This window comes from Oryctolagus cuniculus, chromosome 7 (genome assembly GCF_964237555.1).
Source record: "Oryctolagus cuniculus chromosome 7, mOryCun1.1, whole genome shotgun sequence".
NCBI lineage: Eukaryota > Metazoa > Chordata > Mammalia > Lagomorpha > Leporidae > Oryctolagus > Oryctolagus cuniculus.
In genome coordinates, this window is record NC_091438.1 from 113,823,138 (window position 1) to 113,837,701 (window position 14,564).

A 14,564-nucleotide genomic window follows, 5' to 3' on the forward strand; every position below is an offset into this window, starting at 1 on the left:
TAGTCCTTTCATTATGATCAATTGTGAATAGAAATTGATCACTTGGACTAGTGAGATGGCATTGGTACATGCCACCTTGATGGGATTGAATTGGAATTCCCTGGTATGTTTCTAACTCTACCATTTGGGGCAAGTCAGCTTGAGCATGTCCCAAATTGTACATCTCTTCCCTCTCTTATTCCCACTCTTATATTTAACAGGGATCACACATCAGTTAAATTTCAACACTTAAAAATAACTGTGTATTAATTAAAGAATTAAACCAGTAGTATTAAGTAGGACAAAAAAAAACTACTAAGAGGGATAATGTATTAAGTTGTTCATTAACAGTCAGGGCTATGCTGATCAAGTCACTGTTTCTGATAGTGTCCATTTCACTTCAGGAGGTTTCCTTTTTGGTGTTCAGTCAGTTGTCACCAATCAGGGAGAACATATGATATTTTGTCCCTTTTGTTGCAAATGACTGGATTTCATTGTTTCTTACTGCGGTATAGTATTCTAAAGAGTACATATCCCATAATTTCTTTATCCAGTCTACCGTTGATGGGCATTTAGGTTGGTTCCAGGTCTTAGCTATTGTGAATTGAGCTGCAATAAACATTAGGGTGCAGACCGCTTTTTTGTTTGCCAATTTAAATTCCTTTGGGTAAATTCCAAGGAGTGGGATGGCTGGGTTGAACGGTAGGGTTATCTTCAGGTTTCTGAGGAATCTCCAGACTGACTTCCATAGTGGCTTGACCAGTTTGCATTCCCACCAACAGTGGGTTAGTGTCCCTTTTTCTCCACATCCTCTACAGCATCTATTGTTGGTAGATTTCTATATGTGAGCCATTCTAACCGGGGTGAGGTGGAACCTCATTGTGGTTTTGATTTGCATTTCCCTGATTGCTAGTGACCTTGAACATTTTTTCATGTGTCTGTTGGCCATTTGGATTTCCTCTTTTGAAAAATGTCTATGGAGGTCCTTGGCCCGTCTGTTAAGTGGGTTGTTTGTTTTGTTTTTGTGGAGTTTCTTGATCTCTTTGTAGATTCTGGTTATTAACCCTTTATCTGTTGCATAGTTTGCAAATATTTTTTCCCATTCTGTCGGTTGTCTCTTCACTCTCCTGACTGTTTCTTTTGCAGTACAGAAACTTCTCAATTTGATGCAATCCCAATAGTTGATTTTGGCTTTGACTGCCTGCGCCTCCCGGGTCTTTTCCAGAAATTCTTTGCCTGTGCCAATATCTTGAAGGGTTTCTCCAATGTTCTCTAGTAACTTGATGGTGTCAGGTCATAGATTTAGGTCTTTAATCCATGTTGAGTGGATTTTTGTAAGGTGTAAGGTAGGGGTCTTGCTTCATGCTTCTGCACATGGAAATCCAATTTTCCCAGCACCATTTATTGAATAGACTGTCCTTGCTCCAGGAATTGGTTTTAGATACTTGATCAAATATAAGTTGGCTGTAGATGTTTGGGTTGATTTCTGGTGTTTCAATTCTGTTCCATTGGTCTATCCCTCAGTTTCTGTACCAGTACCATGCTGTTTTGATTACAACTGCCCTGTAGTATGTCCTGAAATCTGGTATTATGATGCCTCTGGCTTTGTTTTTGTTGTACAAGATTGCTTTAGCTATTCGAGGTCTCTTGTGCCTCCATATGAATCCATATGAAATTCAGCATCATTTTTTCTAGATCTGAGAAGAATGTCTTTGGTATCTTGATTGGGATTGCATTGAATCTATAAATTGCTTTTGGGAGAATGGACATTTTGATGATGTTGATTCTTCCAATCCATGAGCATGGAAGATTTTTCCATTTCTTGGTATCCTCTTCTATTTCTTTAAGATTTTGTAATTCTCATCATAGAGATCTTTAACGTCCTTGGTTAAGTTTATTCCAAGGTATTTGATTGTTTTTATAGCTATTGTGAATGGGATTCATCTTAGCAGTTCTTTCTCAGCCGTGGCATTGCTTGTGTATACAAAGGCTGTTATTTTTGTGCATTGATTTTATATCCTGCCACTTTGCCAAACTCCTCTATAAGTTCTAATAGTCACTTAGTAGAGTTCTTTGGATCCTCTAAGTAAAGAATCATATCATCTGCAAAGAGGGATAGTTTGACTTCTTCTTTCCCAATTCGTATTCCTTTAATTTCTTTTTCTTGTCTAATGGCTCTGGCTAAAACTTCCAGAACTATGTTAAATAGCAGTGGTGAGAGTGGGCATCCTTGTCTGGTGCCAGATCTCAGTGGAAATGCTTCCAACTTTTCCCCATTCAATAGGATGCTGGCTGTGGGTTTTTCATAAATTGCTTTGATTATATTGAGGAATGTTCCTTCTATACCCAATTTGCTTAGAGTTTTCATCATGAAAGGGTGTTGAATTTTATTGAATGCTTTCTCAGCGTCTATTGAGATAATCATATGGTTTTTCTTCTGCAGTCTGTAAATGTGGTGAATCACATTGATTGATTTGCGAATGTTGAACCATCCCTGCATACCAGGGATAAATCCCACTTGGTCTGGGTGGATGATTTTTCTAATGTGTTGTTGTAATCTATTGGCGAGAATTTTTTTTTTATTTTCTTAGTTTTTATTTAGGAAGTAGAACTTTTACTTTATCCCAGTGTTTTCTTCAGAGGTAGACTTTGTTTTTATTTCAATGAGTTCTTCTACTCGAGCCAGTACACTTTCAATCAAATCAAATGTGAAAAGGGCTGAATGTAAGACCTGCAGCTGCATTTCCGGAGGTATATTTGGCATCTTTTCTCCACCTACAGTTATAGAACAGAGATCCTTAGACTTCTGTATCGCTTGGCTATTTTCTTGACTGTTTTTAATTTCTGCTTCATAATGTGCTTTTGACATGTTAAGTCCTGTATGGAGTGGTTTTAAGAAATTATTCTCAATCTTTCCAAGTTCTGTCCAAACTCCAGTTTGATTGTCATTTTCATTATCTTTGATAATCAAATATCTCAACAAATTTAATGATGCCATAATCCTGTCTGAGTTTTGCAGTAAATCCATTTCAGCACCCTCTGGGAGGGAGAGCACCAAATCCAGCAGAGAAATCAGCTGTGGTCCTGTAAACCATTTATCGTTTTGCGTTTTCTTAAATGACATGTCAATTCGATTTTTGATATTCTGAATAATAAAGGCCTCCACACCCGAATGATTACTGGTATTCAATAAGCACCTAAATAATGTATATTTGCCTTGTGAATCCAACTTGTTAATATATAGCTGAAGCATAGCTAAACCCTTTTTCCTCAATGTCTCAATAGGGCAAAGTGTCATTACTTTGACTAAACCCTGAGGTGCAGTAAGAAAACTCTTGATTTCCAAGTACTGATAAAGGAGACTGTTGTCCTCTATTCTTAACAAGCCATTCTCCAGCAATTCCAATCCTTTGGAGAAAACAGACTCTTCTGTTCTTTGCAAAAAGACTTCAATATGCCCCACATTAAACTGCAAAAGGTACGATGGGCTTAAGACCATCGGAAGCTGATCAATACTGATGCCCTGTACAAATACTAGATAGGCCAGTGAAGCCATAGAGTCTGCTAACTGTTTATCTTCTTCTTCCTCAAATTCAAGGTAATTCCAAGTCTTCTTTTTCCTTCCATGATTAAAAATCATTTTGGGGAAAGGGTGTCCAATTGCTGATAAAAACCCTATTATTTCAGCTGCAAAAAACTTTAAAGGATCATTTTCACCTTCTTCAGATTGTTCAAGGAATTGTGCTGTCAGCAAAGGGCATTTCAAGCTTTTCAAACAAAATTTCAGTAATTCATCCTTTAACTTTTCATTTTCCACTGAGTTCTCTTTGGCATCAATGACTTCTTCCACAAATGGCTTAGTTAACCCTATCAAGGCCTTGCAACATTGACAGAGGCCATAGTCATCTGTCTGTATTTGTTCTTTTGAGTATGGAACCGGAAGAAGAAACAGTTGACTCCAAAGGGTAGACAATGCTAATCCAACGGAATATGCTTTGTTGTTAGGGAGTTTCTGAATCACTGTTTGCAATGGCTGAAGTAAAAGAAGAATAATTTGGGATATCTGTTTTCCAGAGGGTTCTTCGATCAATTCAAGCAAACCCAACAATAATTCCTTTGGATTACATAACTATAAAAATATTCACAATTGAACCTTTACCAATAAATCAAGCATCTGATAATAATCTTTTCTTTTATCATCTTCTTTATCATTCCATAAAAGGCATCGAACAACAGGTCCCACAAGATTCCAGCCCATAGTATTAAAGATGACCTTATTCTTTTCATTTTGAATAATTTCTAAGAGCTGGGTTATATGCCCTTCTTCTAGGCATATTTGGCCTGCTATCTGAAATAGGCCAAAATCTTCTTCTTTAAAGTCTTGCTCTTCTAGTATTTGCAGCCAGACCTCGCGCCTTCTCTACCCACTCCACCACCTCGTCTTCGGGCCACGCAGGTTGCTCTGGCGAGAATTTTATTGAGGATTTTTGCGTCTATGTTCATCAGGGATATTGGTCTATAATTTTCTTTCAGTGCTGCATCATTCTCTGGCTTACGGATTAAGGTGATGCTGGCTTCATAGAAAGAATTCGGGAGGATTACATCTTTTTCGATTGTTCTGAATAGTTTGAGAAGAAATGGGATTAGTTATTCTTTAAATGTCTGGTAGAATTCAGCAGTGAATCCATCTGGTCCTGGGCTTTTCTTTGTTGGGAGGGCCTTTATTACGGTTTCAATTTCTGTTTCAGTTATGGGTCTATTTAGGTTTTCTATGTCTTCATGGTTCAATTTAGGTAGATTGCATGTGTCCAGCAATCTATCCATTTCTGATAGATTTTCCTGTTTGCTGGCATACAAGCCATTGTAGTAATTTCTGATGATTCTTTTTATTTCTGTGGTGTCTGTTGTTACGTTTCCTTTTTCATCTCTGATTTTATTGATTTGGGTCTTTTCTCTTCTTTTTTTAGTTAGTTGGGCCAATGGGGTGTCAATTTTGTTTATTTTTTCAAAAAACCAGCTCTTCGCTTGGCTGATTTTTTGTAGTGTTTTTTTGGATTCAATCCTGTTAATTTCTTCTCTGATTTTAATTATTTCTCTTCTCCTACTTGATTTGGGTCTGGTTTGCTGCAGTTTTTCTAGGTCCTTGAGATGCACTGAAAGCTCATTTATTTGGTACCTTGGAAATTTCTTGATATAGGCACCTATTGCTATAAACTTGCCTCTCAATACTGCTTTTCTGTATCCCATAAGTTTTGATATGTTGTGTTGTTATCCTCATTTACTTCCAGTGTGGGGAGCAACTGGGAGCAACTCGGACTAGACTAAGTTACTGGAATTAAGACTTATTCTATGCATCTGCTCTCCCACAATATGGCGCTGGGAGAGGAGGAAACAGCTTCTACACAGCTGCCTCCAGTTCAACCAATAAACAGCAGGACCTGCTCCTGATTGGAGGAGAGCAGCGTACTCGGCATGTGGGTAGCAGAGTTGGGATTGGTGGAAGAGGACTATAAAGGAGGAGAGAGACAACATGCACCAGGAACATCTGAAGGAACACCTGTGCAGCCCCCTAGAGAGCCGGCCGACGGTGTGCCGCTCCCCCGCGGAAGTGGGGAAAGTGGCAGGGGAAACCGCCCCTCCACGGAGGTGGAGGGACGGTAGCCAACCCAGGAAGAACCAGCAGCAAACCCGGGGAGGGCCGAGCAGACAAAAGAACAGCGCAGGGTCCTGTGTCGTTCCTCCACGAAGAGGGGGAGTGACATAATGGTGCCGTGACTCGGATATGAAGCCTAGGCAGGGTTTAGTGTCGTTCCTCCACGAAGAGGGGGAGCGACATTCCAGAAAGTTTTTGATTTCTCTTTTGATTTCTTGAATGACCCAGTGTTCATTCAGGAGCATGTTGTTCAGTCTCCATGTGTTTGCATACTTTCTAGAGTTTCCTGAGTTGCTAATTTCCAGCTTCCTTCCGCTGTGGTCTGAGAAGCTGCATGGTATGATTCTAATTCTTTTAAACTTACTGAGACTTGCTTTATGGCCTAGTATGTGATCAATCCTAGAGAAGGTTCCATGCACTGCTGAGAAGAATGTAAAGTCTTTAGATGTAGGATTGAAAGTTCTGTAGATATCTGTTAGATCCATTTGGGCAATAGTGTCAATTAAATCTGCTGTTTCCTTGTTGATCTTCTGTCCGGATGATCTGTCTGTTTCTGAGAGTGGAGTATTGAAGTCCCCCAGTACTATTGTATTGGAATCTAAATCTCCCTTTATGTCCCTTAACATATCTTTTAAATAGACCGGTGCCCTGTAATTAGGTGCATATACATTTATAATAGTTACATCTTCCTGTTGAATTGAACCCTTAATCATTATATAGTGCCCCTCTTTGTCTCTCTTAACAGTTTTTGTATTAAAGTTTATTTTGTCTGATATTAATATGGCTACACCTGCTTTTTTTGGTTTCTGTTGGCATGGAATAGCTTTTTCCAACCTTTCACTTTCAGTCTGCATGCATCTTCGTTAGAGAGATGTGTTTCTTGTAAGCAGCAAAAAGTTGGGTTTTGTTCCTGAATCCATTCAACCAGTCTGTACCTTTTAACTGAAGAGTTAAGTCCATTAACGTTTAATGTGACTATTGATACATAGTGAGTTTGCCCTGCCATTTTCCCAGAGATATTTTCTAGTATATGCTTTGAGTTTCCCATGCTCTTTTACTGGTAGGTCTTCTTCCTTTACCTTCTTTCATATTGATGGCCGTGTTTCTGTGTTTCTGAGTGTAGCACATCTTTAAGTATCGTTTGCAGGGCCGGACGAGTGGCGGCGAAGTCTTTCAATTTCTGTTTGCTCTGAAAGGTCTTTATTTCACCTTCATTCACAAATGAGAGCTTAGCAGGGTATAATATTCTAGGCTGGCCATTTTTCTCTCTTAGCACCTGTGCTATGTCTCGCCATTCCCTCCTAGCCTGTAGTGTTTCTGATGAGAAGTCTGCTGTGAGTCTAATTGGAGATCCTCTGAGAGTAATCTGACATTTCTCTCTTGCACATTTTAGGATCTTTTCTTTATGTTTCACTGTGGTGAGTTTAATTACAACGTGTCGTGGTGAGGATCTCTTTTGGTCATATTTACTAGGGGTTCTATGAGCTTCCTGTTCTAGGATGTCTCTGTCCTTCTCCAAACCCGGAAAGTTCTCTGCTAGTATCTCACTAAAAAGGCCTTCTAATCCTTTCTCTCTCTCCATGGCTTCAGGAACTCCTAGAACTCGAATGTTGTTTTTTTTTTTTTTAATAGTATCCTGTAGATTCCCAACAATATCTTTTAGATTTCTAATTTCCTCTTCTTTTATTTGGTTTGACTGTTTGTTTTCCTGTGCTCTGTCTTCTAAGTCTGATATTCTCTCTTCTGTTTCACTGACTCTGTTTTTTAGACTTTCTAATATGTTTGTCATTTGATCTATTGAGCTCTTCATTTCATTTTGATTTCTCTTCACTATCACACTTTCCTGTTCTACTAGTTTCTGTGTTTCATTTTGATCCTTCCTTAAAATTTCATTTTCATGAGAGAGATTTTCAATCCTGTCCAATAAGGATTTCTGTAGTTCAAGGATTTGCTTTTGAAAACTTCTAAATGTTCTTATCATAAATGTTTTGAAATCCGTATCTTGCATTTCTTCTATCTCATCATCTTCATAATCTTGGCTTGGGGTGTTTTGTTTATTTGGAGGTGTCATAGTGTCATCATCGATCTTGTTCCCTCGATTTTTGTGTTTGTTGCTTGGCATTGTTAATTCTTCTTCCCTCACTGTGAGTTTTTTTTTTTAATACTATGTCTGTGTTAAGTGGACTGTCTGCTGTTGGAGGAGCCTTGGAGGCTTGAGATGGGTGTGGCCTGAGAGCTCTGCTTGGTTCTTCTGGGTTACGGGTATGCAAAGGTGACACCCTCAGGTTATGCATGGTAAATCTCTCTCTTTCTATTTATTTATTCATTTATTTATTTATTTTATTTTTTTTATTCAGGAGGTAAGTAATACCACACGGCTGAGCAGAATTGATGGTATTTAGCTTCCTATCTCTGGCTTCTTCCCAAAGAGTCTGTGCGGGCTCAGTTTCTCCTGCGGACTCCCACTGGATTGCCTAGGCTACTGAATTGTAGCGCCTCAGTTTCTTAGCTCTCCCCTTTTGTTATGTATATCCAGAGTGGGGCCTGCTCTTTCTCTCTTGCTCGCCCTTGCAAGGTTGGCGGAGAGAGAAATTCATCTGTACCAGTACCCCCCCAACCTTTTTTTTTTTTCCTTCTCTCCTGTAGTCAGTCTGGTGAACTTTCCTGCCTCAAGCCCGCTTCCCTCTAGATTCTGTCCACCGTTTCCCCGCCAATGTCTCGGGTTACTGAGCTCACCTCCCCTTCCAGCGCTGATGTGCGGACTCGGAGCCCTGGGCATCCCTGCTCTCCCCACTGGTCGTCTGTGTCACATCCACTCCCCTTCCAGCAGTGGCGCACAGACCCTGCAGCTCCTGCGGCTTGGCTTCCATGTGGTGAATGACCTTGGTCTCCCTGTAGGTCCTCCGAGTCACAGCCACTAGATCCAGAAGAGTTTCCTCTGCAATTTTTTCCTGATCCTTTTTCTGAGGCTACTGTAACTCCACTTTTATTAAACCAAATTTTCCCAGACTATCGGTGTGCGCCCTCACTATTCCGCCATCTTAGCTCCGCCCCCATACAATATAAAATTTACCATCTTAACCATTTCTAAGTGTAGAATTCACTAGTGTTCTTTTCTCTAGACTTTTTGTTCATGCACATTTGAAACTCTGTACCCATTAAGCACTAGTCCCCATTTCCACCTCCCCATGGCCTCTGGTGGCCACCAGTCTACCTTCTATCTCTGTGACTTCCACTACTCTATATTCCTCATATGAGCCATATAATATGCATAATTTTGTGACTGGCTTGTTTCACTGACATCATATATTCAAGATGTATTCAAGTTGTAACACTTAGAATTTGCTTCTTTTTTTTTCAAAAAAAGTGTACTTTTTATTTAACAAATTTTATTTATAAAAGGAAAAATTCATTTATTTCATATGTACAGCTTTAAGAGCATAATTATACTTCCCATCCTCCCCATTCCATCCCTCACACCCACCTTCTCTTCTTCTTTTCTTATTTTTGTTTTAATTTTTACAATGAAATACTTCCAATTTTCCTTATAATCATAAGCTCCACTCTCCACTAAATACAGAATTTAATAAGTAGCAAGTAGGAAAAACCACTGTGGTTCAGGAGTATAGACAAGGGCTATAAACAATAATTAAATTTTAAAATGTCAATTTTGCTCATATTCATTTTTGGTACTCTGTATATTAGTTACCACAAATCAGGAAAAACATAGGATATTTGTCTTTTTGGAACTGGCTCATTTCACTAAGCATAATGGTCTCCAGTTGCATCCATTTTGTTGTGAAAGACAGGATTTCATTCTTTTCAATGGTTTTGTAGTATTCCATTGTGTACATATACCATAATTTCTTTATCTAGTCATCAGATGATGGACATCTGAGTTGATTCCATATCTTAGCTATTGTGAGTTGAGATTCTAAAACCTGGGAGTATAGATAACTCTTTCATATGCTGATTTCATTTCCTTTGGATGAATTCCCAGAAGTGGAATTGATGGGTCATCTGGTAGCTCTATTTTCAGATTTTTGAGGAATCTATGCTGTTTTCCATAATGATTGTATGAGTTTGCATTCCCATCAAGAGTGCATTAAGGTACCTTTTCCCCTACATTCTTGCCAGCATATTTTTTTGGATGGTAGCCATTCTAACTGGAGTAAGGTGAAACCTTATTGTGGTTTTTATTTGCATTTAGCTGATGGCTAGTGATCGTGATCATCTTTTCATATGTCTGTTGGCCATTTGTATTTTATCCTTTGAAAAATGCCTTTTTGTATCCTTAGCCCATGTATTAATTGGATTACTTGTTTTGTTGTTGTTGAGTTTCTTCAACTCCTGATATATCCTGGATATTAATCCTTTGTCAGATGTATATTTTGCTAATATTTTCTCTCATTCGATCAGTTGTCTCTTTGTTGAGTGATTCATTTTCTGTGCAGAAGCTTCTTAGCTTGATATGACCCCATTTATCTATTTTTTACTTGATTGCTTGTGTGGCTGGGGTCTTATGCAAGATGTCTTTGCCCATGTCAATATCTTGCAATGTTTCTCCTGTATTTCCTCCAGTAACTTGATGGTTTCAGATCTTAGATTTAGATTCCTGCTCTATTGTGAGCTGATTTTTGTGTAAAGTATAAGGTAAGTATCTTCTTTGATTTGTATTCATGTGAAGATTCAATTTCTCCAACACTGTTTGAGTGTTAAGATCAATCCAGGGAGTGTTTTTGCTCATTTGTCAAACATTAGTTGTAGATATGTGGATTAATATCTGGGGTTGCTAATCTTTTCCATTGGTCAATGTGCCAGTACCAAGCTATTTTGATTATAACAGCCCTAAAATATGTCTTGAAATCAGGTATTGTGATGTCTCCAGATTTATTTTTATTGTTTTGGATTGCTTTAGCTATCTGGAGTCTCTTGTGTTTCCATATGAATTTTAGGTTCATTTTCCAGATCTGGGAATAATGTCTTCGATAGTTCAATTGGGATCACATTAAATCTGTAAATTGTGTTGGGTAGAATGGGCATTTTGATAATATTAATCCAATCCATGAACATGGAGGATTTTTCCATTTTGTGATGTCTTTTTCTATTTTGTTGCTTAATGTTTTGTAATTTTTAATGTAGAGATCTTTCACATCCTTGGTTAAATTTATCCTGAGGTATCTAAACTTTTTTGTAGCTATTTTGAATCGCATTGATTTTTTTTAAAAGATTTGTTTATTTACTTGAAATTCAGAGTTACACAGAGAGAGAGGAGAGGCAGAGAGAGAGAGAGAGAGAGAGAGAGAGAGAGAGAGAGGTCTTCCATCCGATATTCACTCCCCCAATTGGCTGCAATGGCAGGAGCTGCGCCGATCCAAAGCCAGGAGCCAGAAGCTTCTTTCAGGTCTCCCAGGTAGGTGCAGGGCCATCCTCTTCTGCTTTCCCAGGTCATAGTAGAGAACTGGATCAGAAGAGGAGCAGCCGGGACTAGAACTGGTGCCCATATGGGATGCCGGCATTTCAGGCCAGGGTTTTAACCCACTGCGCCACAGCGCTAGCCCGTACAAGAGTGTTTTAAGAATGAATCCTAGGCCTAGCAGATTAAGCCACCATATGTGATGCTGGCATCCCATAGCAGAGTATTGGTTTGATTCCTGGTTGCTCAGCTCCCAATCCAGCTCCTTGCTAATGCACCTGGGAAAACAGTGGATGATGTCCCAATCACTTGGGCCTCTGTCGTACATGGAAGAGGGAGTCCGGGATGAGGTTCCTGGCTCCTGGCTTTGGCCTGGCCCCAAGCTGGCTGTTGCAGCCATTTGGAGAGTGAACCAGTGGATGAAAGATCTCTGTCTCTGTCTCTCTTTCCCTCACTCCTCTCTTCTCTCTCTGTCACCCTGCCTTTTGTATAAATAAATAAATAAATCTTTAAACACAATAAATTCTATAACATTGCTTTTTTTATAGTAAGCATGTTGTTAAATTTTGAAAGAAAATTATTAATTTTCCTCTTTTCTCTCTCTCTCTTTCAACTCCAAATCACCTGAGAAACAGACTAGAGTTAGCGAAAAGGTGCTAAAAATAAATCACCTTTATTGTTAAGTCGTTTTGGGATTGTGGTCTGATCTATGACCACATTAGGCTTTGCAGATGTTCCTTTCATCTCAAGAGTGTTTGCATATGCAGAGCAGACTGTTCACCTAGAAGAATTCCTGTACACAGTAGATCCTTTATAACTTCTTGTCAACAAATGTATGAATGAAGCAATCACTCAAAAGACCCCTTCTGCTTCTCTCAAAGAAGCTTCCATATGAATTCCAGAGGACATGGAGTATTTTAACGAATGGCATTGATTTTACAAGTTCTTTCTCAGTCATTATTTGTGTATACAAAGGCTATTGATGTTTTTATGCTGATTTTATAACCTGTAACTTTACCAAACTCTCTTATCAATTCCAATATCTCTTGGTATCCCTCTGTATAGGATCATATAGTCTGCAAACAGCAATAATTTGACTTCCTCCTTTTCCATCTGTATTACTTTGATTTATTTTACCTAATTGCTCTGACAAAAACTTCTAGAACTATGTTATAATGAGAGTGGGAATCCTTGTCTGGTTCTAGATCTTAGTGGAAATGCTTCCAGGTTTTACCCATTCAATATGATGTTACCTGTGGGTTTGTCATATAGTACATTGATTGTGTCGAAGTATGTTTCTATTATACCCAATTTACCTAAGGTTTTTATCACTTCTTTTGCTGTATTCCATAAGTGTTGATGTGTTGCCATCTTCATTCATTTTTTAGGAGTTTTTAATTTCTGTTTTGTTCATTCAGAAGCAAGCCATCAGTCTCCATGTGTTTGAATATTTTCTAGAGTTTCTCAAGTTGTTAATTTCCAGCTTCATTCTATTGTGGTCATAAAAGGTTCATTGTATGATTTCAATTATTTTAAATTTGTTACAGAGATTTGCTTCATGGTTTAGCTTATGGACTATCATAAAGAAAGGTCCATGCACTGATCAAAACAATGTATATTCTTCAACTGTGGGATGAAATGTTCTGTAGATATCAATTAAGTCCATTTAGTCCATAGTGTAAATTAGCTCTGTTGTTTCTTTGCTGATTTTTTTGTCTAGTTGATCTGTTCATTGGCAAAAGTGTGGTTTTGAAGTCTGCCATTATTATTGTATTAGAACCTGTGTCTCCCTTTAGAACCATTAAATTTGTTTCAAATAGCCAGACTCTATAGCATTGGGTGCATATACCTTTACTATGTTCACATCTTCCTATTGAATTGATTCCTAATTATTACATAATGCACTTCTTTGTATCTTTTAACAGTTTTTGTGTTAAAATCTATTTTGGCTGGTTAGGATGGCTACTCCTGCTCATTTTTGCTTTCCATTAGCATGGAATATCTTTTTCCATCCTTTCACTTTTAGTCTGTGTGTATCTATTGATGAAATATGTTTCTTGTTGGCAGCAAATAGATGGGTCTTGTTTTTTAACCCATTTAGCCAGTCTGAATATTATAATTAGAGAATTTAGGCCATTTATATTCAAGATTATTATTGATGAGAAAGAGTGTGGTTCTTCAATTTTTCCAGAAATATTCCTATTGTTTGTTTTGGATCTTTGTATTTTTACTAGGAGGTTTTCTGCCTTCACGTTGTTTCATGATGCTGACTTTCTTTCTCTGTTTCTCTGTGTAGCACATCCTTAAGTATCTTCTGTAAGGCTGGATGAATGGTGACAAATTCTTTCAATTTCTGTTTGTTTTAGAAGGCCTTTATTTCACTTTAATTATAAATGAGAGCTTCACTGGGTACAGTATTTTCGGTTAAGAGTTTTTTTTTTTCTTTTAGTACTTGAACTATATCTATCCATTCTCTGCTAGCTTGTAGACCTTCTGATAAGAAGTCAGTTGTCAATCTAATTAGAGATCCTTTGCCGCAATTCTGGTGTTTCTCTCTTGCACATTTTTGGGTCTTTCCTTTATGTTTTGCTTTTGAGTATAATGAGTCACGGTGAAGATCTTTTCTGATCATGTCTGTTAGGAGTTCTATGTGTTTCCTGTACTATGTGTTCTCCTAATTAGGGAATTTTTCTGCTATTATTTCATTGAAGAGGTCTCATATTCCATTCTCTCTTTACAAACCTTCAGAAACTCCTAAGACACATGTTTTGTTGTTTGATAGTATTCCTTAAGTCTTGAACACTATTTTCAACTTTTTTATTTTTTTTTCTTTTGTCTGAGATATTTCTAAGGATTTGTCTTGTAGCTCACATATTCTTTCTTCTGCCTCACTGAGTCTATTGTTAAGATGTTCCACTTTATTTGACATATTGAATTCTTTATTTCCAATACTTCAGTTTGATTTCTCATCAATATCTCTATCTCCTTGTCTTCCATCTGCTAGTTAACTCTCCAAATGCCTGCAACAGCTGTGTCTGGGCCATGCTTTGAAGACAGTTGCCTGAAACTCCAGGCACAGGAGTAGCAGTGCCCAAATGCTTCAGCCAACACCTGCTGCCACTCAGGTTGTGCATTAGCAGAAAACTGGAAGAGGCAGAGGAACCAGGACCACTTTGTTTTGTGGTCAAAGAACAGACAAGTCTAGTGTTCGTAGCCAAGTGATTGAAGTGGTTGCTTTGCTCTATCCTTTCCACTTAGCACAATTGGGAAAGACCTGAACACAAATGCTCTTTGTCTGTTGTTTTCTGGTGGAAACTGAAGAAGGGATTAAGTATCCATTTGGGGTTCAAGTGAAACAGAATGATTGAGCAAGGAAGAGTAACAACTCCATAAACTTGTTCTCTAGTCACCTGAGGTGAAAAAGAGGTCTGCGAGTTCACAGACATTCTGGGCAGGAATATGGACTTCCAGCAGGCTCTAGGGCTTTGGACTTCCATGGAACCTAGCTAGGAACTC

General features: G+C 38.4%; 1 long non-coding RNA gene and 1 pseudogene across 1 annotated transcript in view; one reads left to right on the top strand and one right to left on the bottom strand.

Annotated features, from left to right (window-relative positions):
* Positions 1 to 14,564, top strand: part of LOC127493452 (uncharacterized) — a 139,665-nt gene that overhangs the window by 106,531 nt on the left and 18,570 nt on the right. The window lies entirely within an intron of this gene.
* On the bottom strand, positions 2,551 to 4,376 carry LOC100358961 (glomulin pseudogene; annotated as a pseudogene).